Genomic DNA, 21,714 nt, shown 5'->3' on the forward strand with positions numbered 1-21,714 from the left:
TTTACAAATATAATTTTTTCCTTAGAAAAAATTCTAAGGAACAAAAATATTTTCTGGATATACAAACACACCTTTTGCTCAACTCATTCCACAAACCTCCATCCCAACCGTAGCTCTGATCAGCAGGTTGCTCTCTTCTCTCCACCAGTCTGCCAATCATTCATCTCTAACTATTTAAACTCTTTCCTACAAGAAAAGCCCCAGGCTTGCAAGATGTTTGCTCTAGCGTTGCATACAGTGTGTTAATGCAAAAATATTTGATGTGCTTAGAGAGTTAGATAATGTTGAGAACCTACATCAGGACATGCATTGCACAGTAAGAACAGATATGAATGTGTCATGTTAAAAAGTAAAATAAAGACATTATACAAGCAGCCCTTTCATTCTAGGAGTTTAGTTAAGAAAGCCGTTATCAAAGGTGAATAAACCGGTTTAACACAGTGTCACCGAGATGCTTAAAGTCAAATCCATCTGCGACATAAAGGGAGAGAAAATACTTTTGAACAGTGATAAGTGACCTGAGCTTCTCCCTAAACCGGAGTAATTGCGTCTCATATCAGTAATGAGATTATTCATTTGATCACAGCTAGACAAATGGACTAAGAAGTATTGACACATAATGAACAGGCTCTCGTTTCATGAGGTGGAGGGAAACCAGTGGGAGCCACAATGCCAACTCCATTTTCCACTTATTCAATTTTCAGCGTAATCATGCTATTAACAATTCATTACCTTTTTATGAAATCAGAACTACAGCGCAGAGAGAAGCTAATATTTCTCCCAGTGCATATTTATACACAACATTTACAACTCAGCTGTGATAAAACTGCCTGGCCTAATCCACGGCTCTGATGACTGAGGCCATTAACTGCGGCTGATGACAGCGTTCGTCATTAGTGTCACTTCCAAGGTGTTACAGAGTCAACACATTAACGGCAGGATGTAGGCGGGATGGAAGGAGTCAAGACTTCACATTCACCAGGCTGTTTGGGTTTGGGGCGTTTAATGCTCCACATTAGACAGAATAAAACTAGTTTTGGTTTGACCACGTAGGCAGAATAGAAAAAAATAGCTAAAATCTTATGGACAATAAAATGTGCAGCTGACTAAATTCTAATTGACAAAATAACAAATGTTGGGAATAAATAATTCTGTGTTTGCCTCTGTCTCTTTTAGCTATTTGCATGCTTGTATACGCATAGTGAACACGCGCACAAATCTAACGTCTAAGGAAATGACACACTAGGGAACGCCCTCTTTAGGGCGTAGCTTAGATAGAAGCCAACTAAAGACACTAGAAAATGTTAGGGGCCATTTTGCTGTGTTGGCCCATAAGGTTAGAATGGAAAATGGACCAGAGCTGCATTTTAGTCTTAATAAGTGGAATTCAGGAATTCAACTCACTGACTCTCCTTCAACCTCATACATTAAGAACCTAAATGGAGAAAGGATCATTCTCCACACAGATTAAAAATAAACTTTCATATTTTTCCACAACTATGACAACACTATGAGCCAATGTCATTGACTGTTCCTGAGTGAACTGTTTACCTTCCCATCATTCTACCACAATAAGAGTTTTCAATATTTCTCAGTAATATCATTTATTAGAAATCACAGAAAAATCATAATAATATGAAGAGTAAAATCACCCCGAGCAACTAATAAATCAACATAAAGCATTTATCTATTGTTCATCAAAGATCAGTCTGATTCAACACATTAGAATATCATGGAGTTTGTTATTGCAGTAAATCCACCACTGATGTTTTCAAGGCTTTATTTCTGTTACTAATGATGATTATTTTCTGCTCCAGCAAATAGAAATATGACATTTAAAATTAGAATATTACTTCGGAGCAATATAAAAACATCTCCAAAACAGAGATGTAGGTTTAAAACCTACAATAACTGCATATTGAGGGTTTTCTAAGGTTTTAGCCCCTGTAGACTTCTCTTGTTTCAAATTAGATTATGTTTTTATGTGTTAAGTCCTGAATTCTTTCTGATTTGATAAGAGTTAGAAGTTCAGGAAATATAATTCAAGCCGTGTGAATCCTACTTTCCTCATGTCAAACTTTCTTTGAGCTTTTTATGTGTTTGTTTGGAGAATTTTCAACATGAACAACATCGCTCACATCTAGGTTGGGATATTTTATTTAAAATTATTTATTTTGCTCAGCATAGTGATATGTTACCTAGAAATAAAAACATCATACAAACCCAGACATACAAACAGAACATGTTGGCACATTTTCTCCAGCTTCTTATATTCTCATATATTTCATTAATTTTTCTCCCGTGTTTCTTTTCTCTGTTTCTCTTCTGACCACACAAACCAAAATGAATTTCTGAAATCTCTGAACCTTTGCATGCATCCAGGCTGCTGGGACCTGCAGGAAACATCCAGTCAGAAAAACAGCAGCTGAGATTTGAATTTCAAACCTGCTTCTTGAAAGATTACTAACATTCACAGGTTTTATAGGTTTTGTTTCAATATAAATATACAATATAAATAAACAACATCAACAGAACACTCATCAAGAAATTTAGTGAGTTGGAATGAAGGTACATTTTTATTATTCTTATCTAATGTAACAATTATTTTAGTGGTTGATTATTCCTTTGAATATTTTACAATCCACACATACATCATTCTCAGCTGTATGGAATAATCATAACTCTTTTATGAGGTCATTATCAGTTATATCAAACAATGCTTGAAAATAAATGTATTTATTAATACCATCTAATATGTACCACCATGTCTCAGAATACTTGGCTTAGAAAAAGAGGGGGAAAATGTAGAAACATATGAAGAGTGAGAACATATGGCATTTTCATTTACTGTCTGCAGAGCGTTGTATAAAATTTGCAGCATCTCTCTGACTTAATTGATGCAACCGACATATTTGTCCTCCTATCATCAATTCTAATGAAAGTGAAATGTCGGCCCTCACACACAGCGTTCCCCCATAGCCATCACTATGAAAACACAGGCATCCAATAAACCACGTTTAACGCCTGGACATCTTTTCTTCTGAATCCAAGTTGGGGAAATAAGTTTAAAGTAGGAGTCAGCATAAAGTTTTATTCTACAGTTTTTACACACTCAAAGGAATCTTAGGATATAACATTTATGTTATATCCTATAACAAATCTTAGGATATCTTATATCCTAAGATATGTTATATTCTAACATATCTTAGGATATAACATTTATGTTATATCCTAAGATATATTAATCTTAGGATATAACATGAAGGAATCTCTACTCATTTTTAAGTAGAGAAAAATGAGATGTGGGGGTGGGGGTGATGTTGGAATGGTTCAGAAAAGACCTGATAAGTAAGCTTAGCTGGCTTAATGAATAAATTAATCGCATAATAAATTACAATTAATTTGATCATTTCCATTCTTATGATTAATATTTTCTGAAAGCCAATTGTGTTTCCAGAAACATCATGATGCATTTTATTTATATTTTCTGTTAAACGTGGTTTTTATTTCCATTTTATTCATTCCTTCTGGTTGTCGTGTTCTTGGATATTTAAAATATCTTCCAGTTCCAGTGTTAGGTATTCTTTACAAAATGAAGCTTTATTACTCTTTTTTGAGAGGATAAACTCTCACTATTAGGTCATTGTCAAAATACTACCTTAAGATGATGTTGAAAATGATTTAGACATTTACAGTGTCTGCTGTGACTGATCCTCCATCAGGGAAGAGAAACAACATTTATTAACTGAAAAAAAAAACAATTTTATCAGCAGCAGATGTCATGAAAGTAACATTTGGTTCCCAAAACATGGACTGGATTAAAAGTGAACCTCCATAAATACACAGATTTACAGTGGATGGGCCTTATTATTGGTCGCAGCATTAAATCTACCTGAGTATCTGCTTATAGGTGACGCAGCATTAGCACCACTTCTGGTTCTGGAGGGGAACAGAAAACCCACTGGGCTCACTAACTGGACTTCTTTCTCTCCTCCTCAGTAAAAGGAGGTCGCTTGGTATTCAGTGAGTTTTGAAAACCAAACGGTCTCTGGGCTTGTTGGAACCTCTAAGTAAGTTTATGTTTAGTTACTGACATCCATCCATCAACAGTTTTACTCTTCTGTCTGCCGTATGTGACAAAGTCTCTGCTAAGAGCTCTGATGATGCCAGCTCTAAAAGTACATTCATTTTATTTTTTTTGTGTGTGAAAAGCAATTTTAAAGAATAATGTAATTTAGTAATTTGTTCATCATTACCATGCAAAATTAAAAATTGATTCCGACCTAAAGATAAGTCTACCGCTGGCATTTTGAAGGAAAAATGAGAACATGTGAAATGATGGTGCTAGGAGTGTGTTGCAAGCGCGATCCCTCCTCCCCCTATTGATTCAGTTTGACAGCTCCCCTCATATTGATGAATCCAGGCAGTGTTCCTGCCCCCTCGGGGGTGTCATCTGTATCCCACCCCGAGACTCTGAGCAAACCTCACGCCTTAATGCTCATTTAAATGGGACACAAATCATCATCTAAGAAAAATGGTCTGTTTAGACCCAACGTTTCATCAGCGCCTCGCTGACTGATAAGAGCTGAAGCTTCACAGAAAATCAACAGAAAATAAAGCATATTTGATGGAAACATAAAGAGGCTCAGAGTTTCTTCGTAGAAAATGTGACTAAGCTCAAAATTATTCATACCCCAGGAAGATGAGAATGTGAAATTATTATCGCATTCTATTTATTTCTGATAGAGTTTAGGCAAGTGTCTAAACTCTAAAGATAATACAGAAAAATTAGGTAAAAAGAGGTGTTCATTTAAACAAAACTCAGGCACCCTCAAGGGGCCCCAGGGGTCAGAAGGTTCATGTTCCCTGACTGGAAATAAATAGCTGAAAACATGAGTTAAAATGCTCTATATAAAACTACACAACCTTTTTATTGTCACTGTCTAACACTAAATCAGAGCAAACCCTTCCTGTTTTATGTTCGTTGGAATTATCAAAGTTATTTAAATGTGCTTATTGGCAGAATAGTAAGAGAGAGCGATCTACTGGAGGAAACCACATGAAAACTTCTGAAGAAGACACTGAGCACAACTTCCTTCTTTGCAAAATGTAAACAAAAATGGAGTGATGCCAGATTTTAGCGGTTGAAGGATTTCTCTTTTGATCTTGGTGAAAGACCATAAGTCATTACTCCAGCTAGTGCTAGACTTGTTAGACATGTTTGTTTTGGTTGTATTTACCCAGAATGCCTTGCACTGTACTGCTTCCTGCTTTTGGAGTGGTCTCTGGTTTGCTTGGCGTTCACATATGCATTTGAACTGCACCAGAGTTCACTTCAACCAAACCCAAACCGAGGTATGTAGGTGAGCCTGAGTTCAATTTTTGAATCTGCACCAGAGTTTGATTACACATTCACACCTACACAAAGAAAACTGGACTTTCCATGTAAATGAACCGGAGTTGGATTAAAGCAGACTAAACAGAGGTGGTGTGAATCATCCTGAACAATAACCACAACCACTGCAGTGTAGGGTTAAGGTCACCAACAGCTGGTGGGAATATTACAAATATTTTCTCTGGATTTTAAATAAAAATTCAACAAATTCAATTTGCTCATCAATTCATCAAAGAGCATTGTTTTTCTTTTCAATAATGTCTTTTCAATAATAATAATGTTTTTCTTTCAAATATTCAAGTAAAATATTTTACCTTCAAATTCAACTGTATGTTTAGGTTAAGACAAAACTGGACATTTTTTCACAAAGTGTTACTAGCTCTTGCAATCAGGTTTTCCAACTTCTCTCAAAGAAAGACCAAACCAATTTGCAGCTGTTATGGCTCTAAGTAACTGAGCTCCTAAATCCTGCCAATGAACAACTGGCTGTTTTCTCAATTAACCAAGCTGTATACACAGTTACCCCTGGGGATATGAGACATCTAGCCCTTGTAAAGCTGGAGAATATACTGCCCCGCTCAGTTCCAAGCTATTTATACCTCTAAGTGTACATTACAATTGCTTCAATGTTATTGCCAGTGCTATAAAAGTCAAAGAGTGACGGAAACGATCGAGAGTTCAGTTCAAAAGCCAGCTGCAGGAGTTGTTGTGAGAGTCAATAATTCAGTCTAGATAAGACTGACAATTGGCTTTCAGGTGCTAAATGACACATAAAGTCTCACCCTGAGGACACATCACAGCTATCACTGCTGGCGCTTTACACAGTAAATAAGAGTGAGCTCTCTGGGTGATCTGGATATTGTGAGCTCTTCTTTCAGCAGACTTTGTAAAGGAGTCATCTTTCCCTTCCTTCCACACAGTTTTGATGATGTCTGCAGGGAAGATTTTAGAGGTACAGTTAACAGATGTGCGCTTTACTCCATAGAGACTTCCTGAAATGTAAGTGACAGATTTATTGGCTTGTCACACCGGGGAGGTTCTCGGCCCTGCCTCTGCCTGTCTGCTTACATATGCTCCCATTGTAAAACAAACAAACAAAACAAAAAAAAAAAAACAGCTGTGTAAACACAAAAGGATGAGGATTTTATTTTGAAATCAAACAGAGTAAAGTCCAGGAAGGAGGTCCAGGAGCTAAATGCCAGGATTGACCTATGTAGCAATGTTGGAACAATCATGAAGCAAAACAAATATTGGTTACTCTCTCCAGCTCTGTATTTCTACTTACTTCAGTTCATTTTAGAAACTCGATTTGTTCCTAACTTTAATAATTACCTGTATATTTTTAATCTTGACTTAAACTTAATTTACACCACAACTCCAACCCCTAATCTTAACGATGGTCCTAATGACGATGGGTCATTAGGACCAGTCTTTACAGTAGTATCTTCTTCCTCTCTAAGTGGCCTTCCTGACATTTCCTGTCTCCTTCCTGAGCAGCACCACATCCCCATGGTGTTTGCATATAATTCTTTCAACAACTGAATGTGGAACCTTCAGGGCTCTGGAACTTGGCCCCATTGATGAACCAGACTGGTGGAGGTCCAGAGTTCTCTTCAGATATTGGCTGAGTTGTTTTAGGCCCCGTTTACACGACAACGATTTCGGGGGAAAACGGAAGAGTTTTGTTCCGTTTGTAGTGTGCGTTTACACGAAACCACCGAATGTTTTCTCTAACAACGGCACAGATTGAAAACGGGTTCCAGACCAGCTCATGCATAGTATGACGCAAAACATAGCTGCTTCCTACAATCCACAGAAGAAGAAGAAACTACTCACAATGCTGGTGTTACTGTTTCCCCATCAGATTCGGTTCCCTCAGCGTCTCTTCACCGCTCCTCACCGCCCAGGTGGCAAAATACACGGCTGCTTGTTCAGCGCTCTTATCTAGAGAACTACGGACCAGGACCAGCCCGGCTCCAGACGAGTTTAACAGGAGGGGCATCGACTTATTTTGGGGGGCAAAATGAGTCTACGTAGCTGAACATAAACAACAACACCAGCAGCCTACAGGCTACTTGTTAACAAGCTTAATGTGCTGTATTGATATTAGCCAGTCATCTTTTAGCTAACATCACCTGCATCCAACAGCTTTACTCAACTCAGTCGGTTAGTTCGGGGAAAAACTGTGCCAAGTTATTTACGTTTTGCTGGTTTGCTGCCATGATTCTAACACACCTGCGCAGCAGCAGCAGGTCTCCTTCGCTGCCTCACAGGTGTAAACCCAGCGCAAGCGTCTCAGCGTTCATGTTGCGTTTGAAGGCGGCTCGGAAAAACAGGTTACGACTTGTTAGCGACGGATAAAACTGTTTTAACTGCTGAAAAAGGTAACAGAGGACACGGATATGGGACGTGCGGGAACTCCTATTTTATCAAATTGATATAGGAATAACAGACTGTTGGCCATTCCAAGGTAAAAACAATAAACAGCTTCCAGTCCGGGCCGCTACAGACACCGTGAAAGCTCAAACAAGGTTTTTCGGCAAAGTTATCCCACTTTTTCCAACTGCATGCGCCCTAATCAGACGCACACAATGCGTGTTCTCTCACGGAAATCCACATGCCTTCAAGTACAACTTTTTTTTAAACACATGCACACTTTCAAAGTTTCAAAGAACCTAGCTCCAACTAGGCGCAGCAAGAGCATTACACGTTTTCGATGTGCACCGTTACTGTGTAAACACAGATCGTAATCAGAACGTTATCGTGTAAACGATCCAACAAAAACGGAACAAAAGTGCCGTTTTTGTTGGATCGTTGTCGTGTAAACGCCCCCTATTCTCCTATGCTATCAGACAAGAACTCGGTGTGTTTGAGATGTTCTCTAAAAGTATATCGAGAGGTATGCCTTAATGTTATATCCATAAATCCATTATGTAACAAATTATCCTTGCAGAGGCGCGAGAGGGTGAGAGGTCAGGTACACCCTGGACAGATGGCCAGTCCACTGCAGGGCAACACAGTGAAAATGAACTCATCATAAACCCACCAAGTCAATGATGGATGACAATCCGATTTTTCCATCACCAGACTGAAAATATTTGGTTAACGTGACCGCTGGCTCCACCACTCACATCCCAGCCTGGAGTGCCTCTCAGTCCTCCAAGCCATGCTGGAAGTTTGGACTTTGAAAATTTTCCAGGTTTTGCAGACAAGAGTCTCAAGTGGATGGGAGAGTTTGAAACACATTCGCTGAATAAGTTCTGATGCAGCAATCTCTGCTGTAAACAGAAACATAGGAGATTGCTGTTACTAGAGAGTTACTTTCACCAGAAAGTAAGAACCTTTATGTAACTCAGGAAGTTTTTTTTTTTTCAAATGTTGCTGTTTCAATCAAACTTTTCTTTTCATAAAGTAAATGTGAACATCTGCTTTCAACTGTGTGTCATGGACGTTCCTTTAAAGCTCCAGGGGTTTTGGGGAAATTCTCCAATAACTCAACAACTTTTATGCCATCTTTGATACTTTAAAGGAAGCCTTTTAATTTTTCAATAAATACAAATTTTATACTGAGTTCTAAACAGTTGTGCTAAAAAGCCCAACTAAAGCAGTGGTACTTTTGGAACCGAGCAACATTCTATGGTGTTCAGTTATAAAAATGCCACTGAAATCCTTTTTAATTGGAGGAGACATGTTTGAAATTGCATTCACAATTTATGCTGTCTAGAACTGAACATAATGAATTTTCAGGATGTTGGAGAAGTTCCCCTGCATATACACAGTGACTTCAAATGTCTTTGGAATTTTGTGAATCAAAGTGTGTGGAGTGCAGCAGGCTGGCTAAAGGAGCTGCAAGCACAAACCCAGTTTGACAAATGCAGCTTTAGTGGATACAAATTGAATTATTCAGACTTAGAGGCTTTAGGGCAGGATGGGGAAAAGATCATTGGTTTGGGATCCTGTGGCTATTTTTCATGCTGAGACAACAGCAGCAGCAGCAAAGGCAAACTGGAGGTCACCATCTATTATCCATAGCAACATGTAATCAATCAGCAATTTTAGTTAGCACTTGTGTGTGAGCAGGGGAGAAACCTGTTGAGTGATGGGGGAGGCAGAAAGAGTTGGTTTCAATATGAAGTTGATCAATGCACTGCATTAAATTTGCCTGACAGTGTGTGAGTGTTAAAAATCGAAAGAAACAACAGCAAGGTCAAAGAGCTCCCTCAAACAACACACACACACTCTGTGAAATACACACACGCAATAAAACCGACAGATCCTCCACAGGAGAGCTCCACAACAAACACTTCCATGTATTTTTTATAAAACAGGCTACTTCACCGTCTTTTTACAAGTACATACTGTAACAGCTACTCTCTAATTAAAGGCATACAGTGCTCCACGCTCTGAAGTGCTACACACACAGGAGTGTGTTCACGAGTGTGCTCTTCTCTTCTTCTCACTTATCTGCAGTTTTATTTTCAACCAACCAGAAGTTGGTAAATTTCTGTAGAACTGCACAGAAACAATTGTTTTGCTTTGAGTCTACCAGCCATGATGCACATCAGCAGACTAAAACTGAAGCTCAGCTCAGTTTTAGTCTGCTGACATACAGCACACTCAGCTGTATGTTGAGTGTGATTGTAAGTTTCCATGTCAGCAGATGTTCCCACCTGATCTGTGGATCTCTACAGCTCCTCCTTGGTCCTCCTCTCTGCTTCTCAGCCCAGCTGGCCCATTTAGTTTTATCTTCCTGTTTCCATATTTCAGATGATGGGGAAATGTTTTTTAAACCTAACTCTGATTTAAATCTCTCTACCGGTCTGACCGGTCTGCTGTGTTCCTCAGTCTTCATGTTAAAGGAGTTTTTCTCTCCACTGTTGTTACATGCATGCACAGTGTGCGTGTAGCAACATGCACACTGTGCATTCAGTCTGAATGAATGCAATCTGCCAGGTTTTCTTTTACAGAGAAGTTTTAACCACTTTGAAAAAAACAAACTAAGATTGAATGTGTTGTTTAATATGAAATTAATCTTGAATCTGCCTTTATTGAGTTGACTTGTTTTTGGGCGACTGTAGCTGTGTAGGTAGAGTAGCCGACTTAGGTTGTAGGTTTGATTCCAGCTTCCTGCCACATGTTGATGTGCCCTTGGGCACTTAACCCCAAATTGCCTACTAATCTGCGTATCGGTGTATGATTGTGTGAGCGTTTGTGACTGTGAATGGGTGAATGTGACTAGTGTAAAGCGCTTTGAGTGGTCAAAATGATTGGAAAAGCACTATATAAGTTCAGTCCATTTGTTTTTGTCCTGAGAAGATGTTTGTTTTGGGGCTACTACTGAGTAAGGGGTATTCAGCTTTCAGGTAACATTTCAGGATGAACCTAAAAGGCACTATGATCTTTACAGATGACCTTAAAGTGACCTTTTCTAAGTATCTGAATGCACATGTCCAACTGTTCAATGTTTCAGTAATTTTCCACAACTTGCTGATCTCTAACAAGGAGTGTCAAAATTCACAAGTGTTTGATCCTTGAATTGACCAAAATCTTTCCTGGTTCAGTCAGAATTAGTACCTACACCGTTCTCCTCATCATGCCGTTCACATTCTGACATCATGGGACCAAGATGGCTGCTGGAAAACTGATCAATGGCTCAACACCTCGCCACTGTAGCCATGTACCATGAGGTGTCCACTGAGCTCAGAGTGTTACAGAGATACACAGAGACTGGCAGAGTCACAGACTCTGCCAGCATCCCATCATGTGGACTGTATTTACTAATAAATAATAATTGCAAAACTTTCCTGCATAATTCTTTTTAACACCCTGGTCAGGTCAACAGTCCATTGCAACGCAACATAGGACAAGCAACCACTCACACTAACACCTAAGGTCAATTCAGAGACATTTAACTTCACAATCATGTTTCTGGACAGTGTGAGAAAGAACCGGAGCATGCACAGAGACAACATGCTAACACCATGCAGAAAGACTCCGGGCCGGGATTAGAACCCAGGACCTTCTTGCTTAAAGGCAACAGGGCCAACTGAAGGTGAATTTATGCAGACCTCAGTTTGAATGTTCAACTTTTAAATTCAGACTAAACAGCAGTTATCTTTGTACCAGAGGCTCTGGCCTCCAGTAATAACATTAATAAAACAGTTTTTAAGACTTCATTGTCCTTTCATATCCAGAATATTGGTAAAATTAGAAATATTCTGTCCCAGAGAGATGTTGAACAACGAGTCAATGAATTTGTTACTTTAGGCTGGACTACTGTAACTCTTTACTGTCAGAAAGTAAAAAAAACAGTTAAAAGTCTTCAGATGATCCAAAGTTGCAGTAAGAGTTCTGATGAAAATGAGAATGAAAGAGATCGATACAATGCATATGAAATGTTCAGGCTTTGTTGCACATTATTATGTAAGCTTTTACATTAATTTCAAAACTCTGCTACTGTAAATCTGAGAGTCCGCTCAAACTAAGAGGTTGCACTGAGTTCCTCTAACGGCCAGCAGCAGCAGGACAGAACAGCTGGGTCAGCAGAGGGCAGCCTGTGTGCAGGAGGCAGAGAGACTCTGCACAATAACCATTACAGCAACAAGATCCCAGTTCAGCTAGAACTGGTAAAATGCTCTACTTTGTTCCCAGCATCATCATCATCTGGCTGATGTGACTTTGAGTTTCACCACTGTAAACTATAACCTATAAATAACAGTCATTTCAAAACTCTCAGCCATTTCTACAGCATGATTCCTTTTAATGGGGCAGCATGAAGTAAAATCAAGTTTTTAGAGCCTGACATCATGGTATATTGTTACTCCTTCATCAAAAACATAAGTAAAGTGTTAAAGATTCACTATTATGCTTCCTTGAACAAGCTAGCTTAACTCTGTGGCATTTACAAAACATGTTTACTAGATTTGATACACAAAATCATTCTCAGATATTGAGATTTCACCTGATCAGTTCTGCCTGTTTTGAGCTCATTAAGGAATGCGCTGTGTTAGGGTTATGTCATGATTATGCAAATGGCATTATGAACTTTTTTTTTTCATCCATCCATCCATCCATCCATCCATCCATCCATCCATCCATCCATCCATCCATCCATCCATCCATTTTCTTCCGCTTATCCGGGGTCGGGTTGCGGGGGCAGCAGCTTCAGAAGGGAGGCCCAGACTTCCCTCTCCGCAGCCACTTCTTCCAGCTCCTCCGGGGGAATCCCAGGCCAGCCGAGAGACGTAATCCCTCCAGCGTGTCCTGGGTCTTCCCCGAGGCCTCCTCCCGGTGGGACGTGCCCGGAACACCTCACCAGGGAGGCGTCCAGGAGGCATCCTTACCAGATGCCCGAGCCACCTCAACTGGCTCCTCTCGACGTGGAGGAGCAGCGGCTCTACTCTGAGTCCCTCCCGGATGACCGAGCTTCTCACCCTATCTCTAAGGGAGAGCCCAGCCACCCTGCGGAGGAAACCCATTTCGGCCGCTTGTACCCGTGATCTCGTTCTTTCGGTCATGACCCAAAGTTCATGACCATAGATGAGGGTGGGAACGTAGATCGACCGGTAAATCGAGAGCTTCGCTTTTTGGCTCAGCTCTCTCTTCACCACGACGGACCGGTACAGCGCCCGCTTCACAGTAGACGCTGCCCCAATCCGCCTGTCGATCTCCCGTTCCCTTCTTCCCTCATTCGTGAACAAGATCCCCCGAGGGACACGGTCGAACGCCTTCTCCAAGTCCACAAAACATATGTAGACTGGTTGGGCGAACTCCCATGCACCCTCCAGGACCCTGCTGAGGGTGTAGAGCTGGTCCAGTGTTCCACGACCAGGACGAAAACCACACTGCTCTTCCTGAATCCGAGGTTCGACTATCCGACGGACCCTCCTCTCCAGGACCCCTGAATAGACCTTACCAGGGAGGCTTAAGAGTGTGATCGCCCTGTAATTGGAGCACACCCTCCGGTCCCCCTTTTTAAACAGGGGGACCACCACCCCAGTCTGCCAGTCCAGGGGAACTGCCCCCGATGTCCATGCGATATTGCAGAGTCGCGTTAGCCAACACAACCCCGCAACATCCAGAGCCTTAAGGAACTCCGGGCGGATCTCATCCACCCCCGGGGCCCTGCCACCGAGGAGCTTTTTGACCACCTCGGCGACCTCGTCCCCAGAGATTGGAGAGCCCAGCCCAGAGTCCCCATGCTCAGCTTCCTCAACAGAAGGCATGTTGGTGGGATTGAGGAGGTCTTCGAAGTATTCCGCCCACCGGCCCACAACGTCCCGAGTTGAGGTCAGCAGCGCACCATCCCCACTATAAACAGTGTTGGTGCTGCACTGCTTCCCCCTCCTGAGACGCCGGATTGTGGACCAGAATCGCCTCGAAGCCGTACGGAAGTCTGTCTCCATGGCTTCTCCAAACTCCTACCACGCCCGAGTTTTTGCCTCAGCGACAACCCGAGCCGCATGCCGTTTCGCCCGCCGGTACCCATCAGCTGCTTCTGGAGTCCCACAGGCCAAAAAGGCCCGGTAGGACTCCTTCTTCAGCTTGACAGCATCCCTCACCGAAGGTGTCCACCAACGGGTTCGAGGGTTGCCGCCGCGACAGGCACCAACAACCTTGCGGCCGCTGCTCTGATAGGCCGCCTCGGCAATGGAGGTACGGAACATGGTCCACTCAGACTCAATGTCCCCCACCTCCCCCGGAACGTGTTCGAAGTTCTGCCGGAGATGAGAGTTGAAGCTCCGTCTCACAGGGGACTCCGCCAGACGTTCCCAGCAGACCCTCACTACACGTTTGGGCCTGCCAGGTCTGACCGGCTTCCTCCCCCACCACCGGAGCCAACTCGTCACCAGGTAGTGGTCAGTGGACAGCTCCGCACCTCTCTTCACCCGAGTGTCCAAGACATACGGCCGCAAATCCGATGAGACGATGACAAAGTCAATCATCGAACTGCGGCCTAGGGCGTCCTGGTGCCAAGTGCACATATGGACGCCCTTATTCCTGAACATGGTGTTCGTGATGGAAAATCCGTGATGAGCACAGAAGTCCAACAACAGAACACCGCTTGGGTTCAGATCGGGGGGGCCGTTCCTCCCAACCACGCCTCTCCAGGTCTCACTGTCATTGCCCACATGAGCGTTGAAGTCTCCCAGTAGAACAAGGGAGTCCCCAGGAGGGGCACTCTCCAGTACCCCCTCTAAGGACTCCAAGAAGGGTGGGTAATCTGAACTGCCGTTCGGCCCATAAGCACAAACAACAGTCAGAACCCGTCCCCCGACCCGTAGGCGGAGGGAGGCTAACCTCTCGTTCACCGGGGTGAACCCCAATGTACAGGCGCCCAAATGGGGGGCAACAAGTATGCCCACTCCAGTCTGGCACCTCTCACCTTGGGCAACTCCAGAGTAGAAGTACGTCCAGCCCCTCTCAAGGAGACTGGTTCCAGAACCAGAGCCATGCGTCGAGGTGAGGCCGACAATTTCTAGCCGGAACCTCTCAGCCTCGCACACTAGCTCCGGCTCCTTCCCCACCAGAGAGGTGACGTTCCACGTCCCAAGAGCCAGCTTCTGCAGCCGAGGATCAGACCGCTAGGGTCCCCTCCCTTGGCTGCCGCCCATAGCACAATGCACCCGACCCCTTTGGCCCCTCGGACAGGTGGTGAGCCCATCGGAAGGGGGACCCACGTCTCCTCTTCGGGCTGAGCTCCGTGGGTAAAAGCCTGGCCACCAGGCGCTCGCCATTGTGCCCCACCTCCAGGCCTGGCTCCAGAGTGGGGCCCCGGTGACCCGCGTCCGGGCGAGGGAAAACGCAGTCCAAAGTTTGTATTCATCATAGGGGTCTTCGGGCTGCACTTTGTCTGGTTCCTCACCTAGGACCTGTCTTGGGTGACCCTACCAGGGGCATAAAGCCCCAGACAGCATAGCTCCTAGGATCATTGGGACACTCAAACCCCTCCACCATGATAAGGTGGCAGCCCAAGGAGAGGTTTTTTTTTTTCTCTTTCTCTTTCTTACTGTTAATTTAATGTCACATGCTGTTTTGTTTTTTTTATTATGTAAAGCACTTTGAAATGCCTTGCTGCTGAAATGTGCTATCCAAATAAAATGTGATTGATTGATTGATTGATTGATTGATTGATTGATTGATTGATTGATTGATTGATTGATTGATTGATTGATTGATTGATTGATTGATTGAAATGAGCTGCTGCTGGCCACGCCCTCCTGACTCAGCATTTACACAAAAACAAAAAACAAAACACTTATTCCCAAAATAATATATCCAGAAGGTATTACAGAAAAGTGAACTTTGCATAATAGTGGACCTTTAATACTTTCATGCATGAATATGTTAATCTCCCGTGGCAACCAACGCCTGAGTGGACCTAGCCCCGCCTTAAAGGCGCAGCTCCTTCTCAGAACTGCAGTTTCCAAGTTTCTTCCTCACAGAGCAACCCTCCTTGTCAACCCCCCCCCGCTTCGCTCCTTCAGACTAGCCAGCAGCAAATCACAAACATCTGGTGGAACTGCTCATCTGCACTTACAATAAGTATTGCACTGAGCTTCTTCTCAGGGCAACTCTGGTAAAAACATTGTTAGAGGGTTAATAGAGCCATGCGGTGATGACTTCCTGATGGAGGAGTATCAGAAAGAGCAAGAGTTTTTAAAGACACAGAGGCCCAATTTCAAGACGTTAAATTACAAAGTCAAATTTATTTTAAGTCATATTTGATATTTATAGAAATTTTACTATGTCAACTGAAGTTGACATAGTAACTTGGTTGTGCTATAAAGTTGCACTATGTGCCTGGAAAGCACATAATCCTGGCCCTTTAAATAAACTCTTGTTCAGAATAATTTGCTTTTAGAAGAACTTCTACTTCCCACAGCAATCAAAAATCCCTTCAATATCCCTAGAACCCACTCTAAGAGCTATTGACCAAACAAGAAGCAGGTGTCTAAAGTCAAAAGCTCCTCTGTGTAGCACGCCACAAATCACTGTGGCTTTGATGCACATGAGCAGCTCAATTCACCATGAGGAAGTCTAAAATAATTATTTGTATTCTGTTTGCCATGCAAAGATATTCTCATTTTATTGTTTCAGTCCTCCTGGGACTCCCCTGCCGAGTCTGTCTCACTGGGTGAAAATCAGACCTCCTTTTAGACGGCTCTTCATATGCCAGCATCATTTTACTAGATTGCTTCAGCATTATGAAGTCCAAAAGCTTTACTATGGATTTTCCCTCTGAGAACCCCCCGCTATCTGAGAGAGATCAAAGCGGCCGAGACGAGCTGATCTGTGCGCTGTTTAAGACAGCTCTGAGGGCCAGCAGACATGACTGGACTGATTGGGCCTGGGGTGCAGCGGGCCGGCTGGAAGGAGACTCAATCAGCATTTCTTGCCATGTTTATGATGATGACACACAAAATGTGTTGCAAGTTATCGAAGACGCTGGATTGCAACTATTGCTATTAAGCATGGCCCAACCAGTCACTGTAATTTTCAGACTATTGAGCGAATCTGAAATACACGCTGTACCAACAGGCTTTGACAAAAAAAAATGTAAATGCACATAGAGGGCGCACTTGTCTATAAGCTGCAGGCGTCCATGTTGTGCAACCTTGAGGTTTTCTTTATTCTACAAAGGCTTGCAAAAGTATTCATACCCCATGAACGTTTACATATTTTGTCACAACCACTAATATAAATATATTTCATTGGGATTTAATATGAAAAACTAACATAAAGCAGTATACAGTTGTAAAGTATAGAGAACATTCTACATCAGTGTTTCTCAACCTTTTTTAGGCCAGTGCCCCCCCAACCCTTATCCAGGACTCTCACCGCCCCCCACAAAAGAATTTGCAGTCTACGCTGCACTGACTATTATTTTATTATTAATATTACTATCACTGTTGTAAATGTTTTGATTTTTATGCTTGTTTCTGTATTTATCATCAAAAATAATTTCCCAGAGAACAAAAAAGTCATGGGAATAGAAATTATTTTCACAGGTGTCTATGAAAAATGTAATGAACATTCAGCTTAAACAGCAGCCAATCAGAGTGGAAAAAATATTCTTGTTCTGTGCCATGTTAAATATTTCACAAAATGACCAGATAAAAGTGGTTCAACATGCCAGTTTAAACTTTAAACTATTTACAAAACGACTGAGCTCTGCAACATTAAAACATGGATAGAACTGTAACTACATTAATCATAACTCTTCTTCTCTTCAGTGTTTCTGTCGGTTTCTGGTGGTGCAGCTCTGTGCTGCCTTCAGGAGAATGGGACATCAGAGTATCATCCATAAAATTTCACCCACAAATAAAAATTAAGTGTAATTTAAATACATTACTAATATATTAATAGTATATTTAAAATATATTTGAAGTATATTAAATATACATTTTTAATATAATTCTGAGACAGAATTATTACACTCAAAATATAATTATATCAAAATATAATAATAAAGCTCTGAAATATTATATTTAAAAAGTATATTTTAAGTACACTTGAAGTTGTTCCAAAAAAGTATGTGTAGTATACTAAAATATACTATTAGTTGTAATTTAATACTATTTAAATACTCCTAAAGTATACTAAGCACAAAATTAGTTGTTCCAAAATAGTACAGTTTAAGTACATCGATAAAAGTATACTAAAGTATGTTAAAATTTAGCATACTAAAGTATACCTTTTTTTCACCTGAGCAGCCCTCCCTCAATATTCCCCCACTCAGCTCCTTCAGACTAGCCAGCAGTAGTAGCTTGTTTACAGTAAATAAGCTACAGTAAACAACCAATAGCTTGTTTACTGGTTTGCTCAGTAAACAAGCTACTTCTCAGTAAAAATGTTATTAAAGGGTTAATAGAGGACCCATGCTGTTACGACTTAATGAAGGCGGAGCTTCTGAAAGAGCATATGTTTTTAAAGAGACAGCGGTCCAATTTTAAGGCGTTAAAATGCAAAATTTCTTTTAAGTCCCATTCACTGAATTTAACAGTTAATTATTTATGCTAAACAATTGGCACTATATGCCAACAAAATACATGTTGCTGCCTCTTTAAGAAGATTAAACAAAAATGTTATTAGTTTGTTTACTTTTGTTTATTATAGGTGTTTGATTGTGATTTTGCGGCTGTTGAAGGAGAACTTCTCCCTGTGCTGTTCTTGCTGAAACGGAGCAAGTGACAAACTTGACAGAAGTTTGTCACTTTGGTAAACTTTAACTGCAGTGCTCAGCATTCCCCAGTGTTGTGTGCAATGTGACAGTAATGGAGTGAGGCTTCTGAAGGCTTGCAGCTTTTCTGTGGAGTGTGGCTGTTCTTTGCAATCAGGACAGCCTGCAAAGAGAGGATTACAATCAGATGAAGCTGGATAAGAAGTGGTCTGTGTCGGTTTCAAACAGCCACTCCAGCAGGTCCAGTGAAAAGGTTTAAGGCCAGATGTTGCATTCACAGCATCTTCAGAGTTTTTTTTAGCTGAGGCATCTGCTGCCTTGTAAGCACTTATATTTTTCTGTCACCTGTTGCTGAAGCCACTGAGAGCGAGCACTTCACTGAAATATTGACATGCTGGAAGTGACAGCTGCCTTGATACAGCTAAAAGTACATCATTTGCATTCTGATTTGCCTATTGATGTCCATATATCAGTTTTGCATTTTTGAAAATCCTACATATAGAGAATAATTATTGGCCAAATTTGAATTTATGTCATTCTTTCTGGACGACTACGATTCTTTAGTATCGGGAAGTCCAGGAATACAGTAAAAAACTTCAGCTGATTCAAAACGCTGCAGTAAGAATTCTGATGAAAATGAAAAAAAGAGATCAATCATATTGCTCCTATTTTAGCTTCTCTTTACTGGCTCCTTACATCCAGAACAGAATTTAAGATTCTCCTTCTGACATAAAAAACCCAAATAAGGGCAGTACTGCATAAAATTAAGGGGTTTTTAAAGTTTTGCATCATGTTGTAATGTTATTTCCTCATTAAAAACATAACTGGAGTGTTGCATTTTGTTTTACCACTTTAAATGGAGCATGTGCTTGAATGCCTAGCGATGTATCTGACTACAAGTTCCAGTCTTGTACATTGGGGAGTAAAAACAGGATTCGACGCAGACATCCACTGCATTAAAGTTTACTGTGTTTCTATACAAAGATATATTTTTCACTTTTTTAACTTATTTAGCTTTGATTTAACCAGGTAGTCAGTAGTGAGATGCTCCTGCCTGTCATTGGGTCTCCCTTAAAAAAAATCTAATTTTAAAGAAAACAAACAGTTACAAAAAATACATCCATAAAAACAACCAAAAACATTTTAACACATACAAATACATACATTCCATTCAATTAGTATGTGATTTTTTTTTCTTTCTATTGCAAGTTTTATTTTAAAAAAAACAAAAAACATTGTGGTATATAATATATAATATATACCACAATTATATATAATATATATAATTATAATGTTATTCCTATATTGACATAGATGTAGGGATGGAGTAGATTCCATATTCTGATGGAGTCTACCCCCGGAAACGACACAAGTTCCTGGAAAAACTCTTAATTGTTGTTGTGTTGTGTAACTGGCATGTATCACACTAGCACTGTACATATCAAGTCTTTAGATGACACAAGTTTTCACTTTAGCCCTTGTATGTAGAAATGGGGTCCAACCGACCCCACACACGTAAAACTTGTATCATTTGCCACAGTCCTCTACATTTGCCTCAGTATTCGCACACCAGGGGGTAAGGTCAGTAGGATGAGAGAATCCACTCTGAGGTCTGGCATGGAGCAGGTTTAAAGGAACAGCTCCACCTATTAAACTGTCACAAGACCTTAACAGACTGACACAAGACAATCCAAGAGTATTGGTAACCAAGAGTATTATACACGAGAATAATGTCATTTACAATGCATATTAAAATGGTAGTTAAAGCAAAGTCAGCTGCCCTTCAAGTAACTTCTTCTGCAGAGAAATCCCTGTTCTATGCCCTATAAAATAGTCAGAAGACCGGATGCTGAGAACATGAAAGAGTCTGCTGCTCTATGCGTACCATCACCATCAGACTACATTATCATCATCTCAGCTGTGTCCCCAAGATTGTGGCAGACTGTGTCATAATTATTTCATGGTGGGTTTTGTAGGGGAATTGAACATGTGTTTAATTAATTGAAATCACTCTGTTCCTCCTGCTGGCTGAAAAGTTGACAGGAAGAAATAATTTCTTTGAACAAAAAGCATGTTTCTGAACCTGATGGAGAGCTGCAGGGACAAACCTGGATGGTCATTTGTTCAAACTGTTTGGGTAGTTGGAGGCTGTAAATAAATACAAAAAACAGTTTGTCTATTTTCAATAGATTAATGTATTTAGTCAGTTGACAGCTTAAGTTTATTCATTCAGGCTGTATTTAACTTAAAGAGACCTAAAATGCTTATTTGCTTTATTTTTTTTTTCCAGGAGCATTTCCAAGATGGCAGTTTAAAACTTTAAACTGTCCTGATCAGAGACAAGAAAGTGCTACTAAACTCAATAAAGTAATTCAGTTTGTTTTCAAAATAACAACTATCCATGTTGTCAGATTGAAAAAGAAACCTGGGGAACTACGACCAGATGATGGCAGACCCAACAAACACTGAAGACAAAGCCAGCATGATGCAGAGAGAGGAGAGCAAGCTAACGACAGCTAAGGCTATCCAAAATATATGCAACAAGGTAAGGTCATTTTATTCGCATTACATATTTTCAACAAGGCAAGTTAGAGAAAATACAAACAAAATAACAAAAGAAAAGCAAGAAAAGTATAAAAAGTTTATAAAAAGGTAAAAGTATAGAACTACATATTGGTTCCCCATGTGTAGTATATCAACAGAATGCAACAGAATGCAAAATTACATTATCTCAATGAAAAATGTTATGCAGAATCTGAGTAGCTTTAAGAGTAGCTTTAAGAACTCTTCACTCTTAAGAGTGAAGAGTTCTCACTCTTAAGCTTCTTAGCTGCTTCTTAGCTCCTCCAGCTTCTTGGAGCTCCTCCAGCTACGGATGTTAGTTGATTACCAACATCCGTAGTGATGTTGGTAATCAGGGGCTAGGCTAACAGAAGCAAAACATCGGGGGAACGGACTGGAGACGATGAACATGGACCTGAGAAATTCACTGCTTTTCTGCCTCAAACTCTCCTAGATAAAGTCACTGATTTAAAATGATGAGCCTGACGCAAAAATATCCCCATTTGTGGCATAAAAATGAGCCGAGGGTAACGCCACGCTAATGTTTACTGTAAACTTTCTGAAAGGGCAGCCT

The 21,714-nt window shown here is 41.0% G+C and overlaps 1 protein-coding gene across 1 annotated transcript in view; it reads right to left on the reverse strand.

The window, feature by feature from the left end:
• Positions 1-21,714, reverse strand: part of LOC103472129 (retinoic acid receptor beta) — a 195,378-nt gene that overhangs the window by 167,031 nt on the left and 6,633 nt on the right. The gene's annotated exons all lie outside the window — the stretch shown is intronic.

The sequence above is a fragment of the Poecilia reticulata genome, chromosome 11 (genome assembly GCF_904066995.2).
Source record: "Poecilia reticulata chromosome 11, P_reticulata-male-v2, whole genome shotgun sequence".
NCBI lineage: Eukaryota > Metazoa > Chordata > Actinopteri > Cyprinodontiformes > Poeciliidae > Poecilia > Poecilia reticulata.